Source organism: Girardinichthys multiradiatus, chromosome 18 (genome assembly GCF_021462225.1).
Source record: "Girardinichthys multiradiatus isolate DD_20200921_A chromosome 18, DD_fGirMul_XY1, whole genome shotgun sequence".
Classification (NCBI taxonomy): domain Eukaryota; kingdom Metazoa; phylum Chordata; class Actinopteri; order Cyprinodontiformes; family Goodeidae; genus Girardinichthys; species Girardinichthys multiradiatus.
The window spans coordinates 11,031,867-11,038,358 of NC_061810.1; the positions used below are offsets into that span (position 1 = coordinate 11,031,867).

General features: G+C 39.8%; 1 protein-coding gene across 5 annotated transcripts in view; it reads right to left on the bottom strand.

Annotated features, from left to right (window-relative positions):
- usp2a (ubiquitin specific peptidase 2a) overlaps window positions 1-1,310 on the bottom strand; it is a 66,697-nt gene extending 65,387 nt beyond the window's left edge. For 4 of the 5 annotated variants that reach the window (XM_047391569.1, XM_047391570.1, XM_047391565.1 and 1 more), the window contains exon 1: window positions 1,065-1,310. The gene's annotated coding sequence lies outside the window, so the exon portion shown is untranslated. Of the gene's footprint in view, window positions 1-860; window positions 943-1,064 lie in introns of those variants that run through there. The other variant, XM_047391567.1, reaches the window with a different exon arrangement.
- Between the last annotated feature and the right edge of the window lie 5,182 nt (window positions 1,311-6,492).

Below are 6,492 nucleotides of genomic sequence, written 5' to 3' on the forward strand. Positions count from 1 at the left end.
TATAATCAACACACTTTACACAGTATTGTAATTAGGATCAAATTGGGCAACATGTAATTTGATTAAATTTAATTAAAGTTACTATACCATTGGATTGTATTGGAAAGACTTGAATGAATCTGTACTGAAATTAGATTCTATTTAGCAAGACATGAATTTGACAAGTTGTCTTGTAAAGTCCTTCAATATGACATTTGTTGTGATTTGATGTCTTAGAAATGCACAGAATTAAACTGAAGGCAAAACATAACCGAGCGGTTCTTTTTTCTTTAACCGTCGTTGGTCACAATAGTGTCTGGAAATCGATCCTGGCACAGAAGCTAATTTCTATGGTTAGCACCAATATTTATACAGTTGATAAGAACCTTTTGCCAGGTGATGGTAATATCCCATAATAATAATAATACGTTGTTATAAATGAATGGGCACATGGAGCCGGCTCGGCCTCGGGCGCCACATCACTAATCAGCAGCGTTGCTGGGTGATGGCAGCGGGCAGCCTCGCTAGAATGCAGTGCGGGAGAGGGACGGAGAGAGGACACAGAAGCAACGGTAAAGCCAACGATCCTCTGACCTCCCGCTGAGAGAGGCAGCCACACATAAAGTTAATACAACACTTATAAACTAACCAGTATCTATGCTACAGCTGTATAACCAGGCCGAATAAGCCTCAGTGGTAACTCATGGAAACCCATTGCAGACAGACAGCGCCGAACTGGGCTGTGACGGCGGACTGAGGCGCTGCTGCGGGACACACTGTACACTTTACTTGGGTAGGACCAATAAACTCCAGAGGAAACATTTTACCCGACATATAACACGCGTAGATAAAAAAAGAAAATAAGCAGGAAGAAATCGAACTTTCTCGAGTTCTTCTCGTCGTTCTTTTCCAGGACGGTGTGGGGAACCTTTACAGCGAGCTTTGTTTCGGAACCAAAGGAACCTACACAGGAATCAAACATTCTGTTGAAGTCACATCTGGTGTTGTGTTGGTTTATACATTCTGACTGAGTATCACAGCTCCTATGAGGGTTATGGTGGTGGAATGGAACTGCATTCACTCACCCCGCAGTTGGAGATCATCCCGATCCAAACGGGCAGCGAAACGCCCCCTACAGTCCCCCTCTATCCGTTTAGTTTTTCTATCAGGCCACTGGGTCCAGTATTTAATTAAAATAAGTAAAGAGATAATTTCTGACAGACGAGGATCAAACCAAAGGCTTTAACAAGCCGAACGTTGCCGTTTAGCCATGTCTCCTGTTCGTCGCAGTTGTAGAGTTTCAACAACCGAGTAACGGTCCATTTCGCTTTAAGGGTGACGTCAGGAAGGCCATGGAGCGAAGCTGTGATTGGTTGAAATCGGGCCCAGGACGTCACTGACCATTGAAGCGAACCGCCTCCTACACCGTCACCATGGCGACGAACGTAAACATCAGAGAATCCGTTCATTGAAAATATGAGACGTTCGGTCGCGTGGGAGAGCTGTCCCATTTCTTCTTCTGTGATTTAGTTCTTTACACGACCTCCGTGGCCAAGACGACTGACATGAGCTTTTCAATGGGAAAAGTTTATACTAATAATGTCCCGCTTTTTTAAACAATAATACAAAGATTTTTAAAATTCTATATTTTGTGCTTATATTCTTTGATAAAAGAAGAAATAGGCAGTTCATATTTAACTTAATAAAACTGCTGTAGAAAAAATATTTCACTCGCCCAGGCTTAAAAAGAATAAATGAGATTTATAATATTGTGAATGTTTATAATTTATGAATATACTGAATTATAGGATTCTGTATTTTATTATTATACCTGATTAATTTTGAATACCTAAAATTGTTTTCCGACTACTTATTCCCCAAATGTTACAATATAGTGTAAAATGTCAATAAAAACAGAAGCTTTCTATTTGTAATTTGTTTAAAATCAATATTTTATTAACAAAAACAAGATTTAAGTAATTGACTTTTCATACTTGATTGTGCTCAAGGCCGTGTCATAGATATCAGAACATATCATTCAGAGGTTTTTGACTCATGTGTGGTTATTTGAAATTTGTGGCAGGTTACCACGAAGCATCATGTCTTTTTCCCAACAGTGTATACATGTTTAACCAGTTGGAATTCACTTCTTGTTTTGAATCAATATACTTTTGTGAAAGCTATATCTAGGGAAATGTTTTCAAAGCCTCACAGGTCTGAACTATGAGCAGGACAGTTTCCCAACTGGATGTCTTTCAAACAAAACTGTGCTGTTTTAATGCAGACACAATGTGGCTCAGGATTGTTTGGCTGAAATAAGAAACACCTTCCCTGGAAAAGAAACCAGCAGAATGAGAACATTATATGGCTGTAAAACAGACATCTGCACAGATGTTGTGCTCAAATGCAAGGGGCACTGCTGTATCTTTATACCAGCATGGATTCTTGCATAGTGCACAGTGTGTGAACAAAAGTCAGACAACCCTCATAATTTTTACCCTGGAAATTTTGGATGAAAAAGGAGGACTGGAGCTTTTGATTTATCAGACCACAGAACTATGGCCATCTTAAAGGAGCTCAGCCCAGAGCAAGGTGTCTGAATGCTGTTTGTATGGTGTGTGGGTCCATGCATTACTGTTACATTCATTCTGCAGAAAAAGTAACAATATGCCTTTACTGAGCTGTTTCACAAGTGTTGCTCAGCCTGTGCATTGATTACACCACATAAACTGCCTGTAACCATACTGTGCATTTCTTTGAATTCTGAATATTTAACATTTCTGACTTTTGATAATAAAAAATCCACGTTCAGTTTTATGGTAAGAAGCATTCTTCTTAAAATTGCTTAATATTTGCTCATTTAGTGGTGAATCCCCTCCCCATTTTTAACTCTGGTCCAATTTTCCTATTATTGCACTTAAAAGTAAAACTGAACATAAAATAAAGCAGGTAGATTTCAGAATGTAATATGCTTTCTTTGTGTTCTGTAAAATAGATTTTATATTAAATATCAAGTAGCTTGGGTCGCAAACTAAAAGATGTATTTAACTGGTTTCTTTTATTCACAAATCAGGGAAGAGATTATGACCACCTACTTACACAACCTTAAACTTTTGAAGCATGGGCTTCACTAGACCCCTGGAGCTGTACTATGTTGTTAGCAGGAAATTTGTTCGATGCTAGATGTTGAGAGGTGCAGTGTACATGGATCAGACTTTTTTGCCCCGCACCTCCCACAAGTGCTCAATTAGTCAGATCTGGGTCAAGTTAACACCTCAAACTTCGTTGTGCTTTTGAAATCATTCCTGAACATGTTTGGTGGCAGAGAGCATTATCATGCTGACAGAGGCCACGGACATAAGGGAACAGTGTTTCCAAAAAAAGGTGTAAAGGGTCTGTAACAATGCTTAGGTAGTATGTATCAAAGTAACATTCAGATGGACGGCGGCACCTAAAGTCTGTCAGCAGAACATTAACCAAAGCATTGTCTTCTTCACATGGGTGCATCTTAGTGCCCCCAGATAAGCTAAGGTACGCACCCAGCGATCCATGCAATTAATCAGGCCAGGCCACTGTGTTCCATTGCTCTGTGGTCCAGTTCTAATGCTCACATGCCCATTGTTGGTATATCAGCAGTGGACAGGCTCAGCATGACCACCCTGACTCCTTTGCAGCTATGTAGATACGCAACAAACCAGGATCCACTGTGTAATCTGACACCTTTCTATCAGAACTAGCCTAAACTTCTTCAGCAGCCCAAAACACCTGCAGTTTTGGAAATGATTTGGCCCAGCTGGCTCATTTTCCTGGTTCTCGGTCTTCAAGAATCAGGTTCTCGTGCTGCCTAATACATCCCATCTACTAATAAGTGCCACAATGAAGAGATGATCGGTGTTTTTCACTTCATTTGTCAGTGGTCATAATGTTTTGCTTAATCATTTATAACCTTAGCTGCAACAACAAAGGAAGTACTGACTGGCTGTCTGCATCATAGTGAATGAGTCAGTAATGGATGCAGAGCTTTACTCTCCCTCTAGCTTCCAACCAGCGGGCCTGAGTCCAAAGCTGCTGCTGCTGCTATGAATGGAAAGGTGTCAGACGACTGAGGAGGGAGAGAGCCATTTATTCCCATTCAGTGATTCATCTTTCATCACAAGAAGGATGATTCACTCTGACCTTCTATTGGTTCTTAGAGAACATGATTGCTACAGATGAAAAGCAGCTCCACGTGGCATGCTGTGTTAAATAATTAGATTAAATACTGGTGAGTATGACTTGGAGAAATATTTTATTTGATCCAACATAATTCCCATGTAAGCTCTGGTGAAGCGCTTCTTCAGTGGAGGTAGATGATGACTCATGAAGTGTGTTTATTGATAAATCCAAAGAAGCAAGTATTGATTTAGTATCTAGGTGTTGAAATTTAAGCATTATGTCGCGTACTAAGCTGTAAGTTGTTTAACAGTATAGATTGAAATGTAACCATCCATTTTCTATACCTGCTTTTTCAGTACAGGATCACGGTGGAGTTGGTGCCTATCTCCAAATGTCAATAGGCAGGTTAGACCCTGGACAGGTTGCCAGTCCATCGCAGGGCAACACAGAGACACCAGACAAACAACCAAGCACACACTCATTCACACCTATGGACAATTTAGAGAGACCAATTAACCTAGCAGTTTTTGGACTGTGGGAGGAAGCCAGAGTACCCAGAAAGAACCCACGCATCCACGGGGAGAACATGGAAACTCCTTGAGGAAAGGTCCCCAGCTCAGCAAGTCAAATTCAGCCCAATCACCTCTAGTTATAGCAGTTACTCCCACCCACTGACTTCAGTGGGTAAGACTGGCAGATTATACATTTATGATATGCTGTAGCAAAAGTTATGAAATAAATAGTTCAGTAGTGAAATACATTTTTTGTAAATAAAAGATCTTTATACATATTTCATTTTTTATTTACAGTTTCTCATAATTAATAAAACACTTAATCAGTTAATTATTTATTGATTTAATTATTGAATCAAATTACTTTTGGCCCTTAAAACATGGAAGGTGAATCAGAGGGCGAACATAACAGTATTATAGGTAGCCAATCAGATTTTAGGCTCTATTTGCCAGAGCAAAAATTTTAATTATGTCATGCTGCAGTGCAAGACATCCATTGTCTTTACCCACCTAATTTTACAGGGTTGTGGAGGGCTGGTGCCTATGTCCAGCTATCACCGGGTATGAGACGGGGTACTCCCCGGACAGGTCTCCAGGGCAACACAGAGACAAACAGGCCAAACAACCAGGCACACATACACTCACTACAAAGGGCATTTCAGAGAGAACAATTAATCTAACATGCATGTTTTTGAACTGCAGAGGGAAGCTGGGGTCCCTGAAAAGAATCCACGCATGTACAGGGTGAACGTGCAAACTCAGTGCAAAAAAACCCCAGGCCAGGATTTGAACCCAGGACTTTCTTGCTGCAAGGCAACAGTGCTTACAAATGTACCCCCATGTAGCCTCTGCAGAACAGAATCTATGAAACTATGAAAAGACGTTTTTTGCGTTTGATTAAACAAAACTTTAATCAGTTTTAAAAATGGAATTACTTATTTTATAAACGGACATATACATCTTTCCATCCATTCATCCTTTTATTGAAGTATAATGATGTATAAATATTTATTTAATTAATGAAATTTTGGCTCTCCATATGCAACAGAGCTTTTCAGTACCGAAAATAAATGCATTTGAGCAGGAAACATCCATTTACCAGAACAGTGCTGCTTTAAAGCAGGGATGTTCACTCCAGTCCTAAAGGGGCAACGTTCTTCACGTTTTGTCAAGTTCAGTAGGAGCCTACTAATGACCTATTCATTTGATTCAGGTGTGTTGAGCCAGAGAAACATCTAAAACACGTCCGACAGTGGTTCTTTAGGATTGACTTTGGAGACCACTGGTTTAAAGAAAGCTTCTGCACTTATGCATCAGACTGTCGGGTTTGTAAAGGACCTTAACTTCTAGTACTGCAGAGATGCATTAATGTTGTGATGTTTTTATCCTAGAATCACACCTAGTTTTGCCATGTTCTCTGTGTAAGTTGGAAAAAAAGGAACGTTTTCCTAGTTGTCTTCAAAGACCAGGCTAATAACTAACAGGAACATCAATAATAATAAACTGTCTTAATTATTGGTATGACTATGCTTTACACTTGTGGCACCCATACTGGATTTTGAGGTCAGGGTTGGTAAGAAACTCTGATTTTTCAGATTAGAATGTTGACTTAAGGGCATTCTAGCTAATCTACAATGTTTAATTGAATCAGACTTTAAACCCGAGGTTTCCTACTCCCAGATTCAAACAGATTGCAACGTATGCGGGTAGGTACCTGACTACTTTTAAAAGGACATAACCACCTTTTTGTGCTCTTTGGAGGCTTTATTAGCATCTTTGCTAACACTTGTTGCGATGTCTCTTTACCACACAATGTTTAAAGACTTGTTAATATGCTAAATGGCTA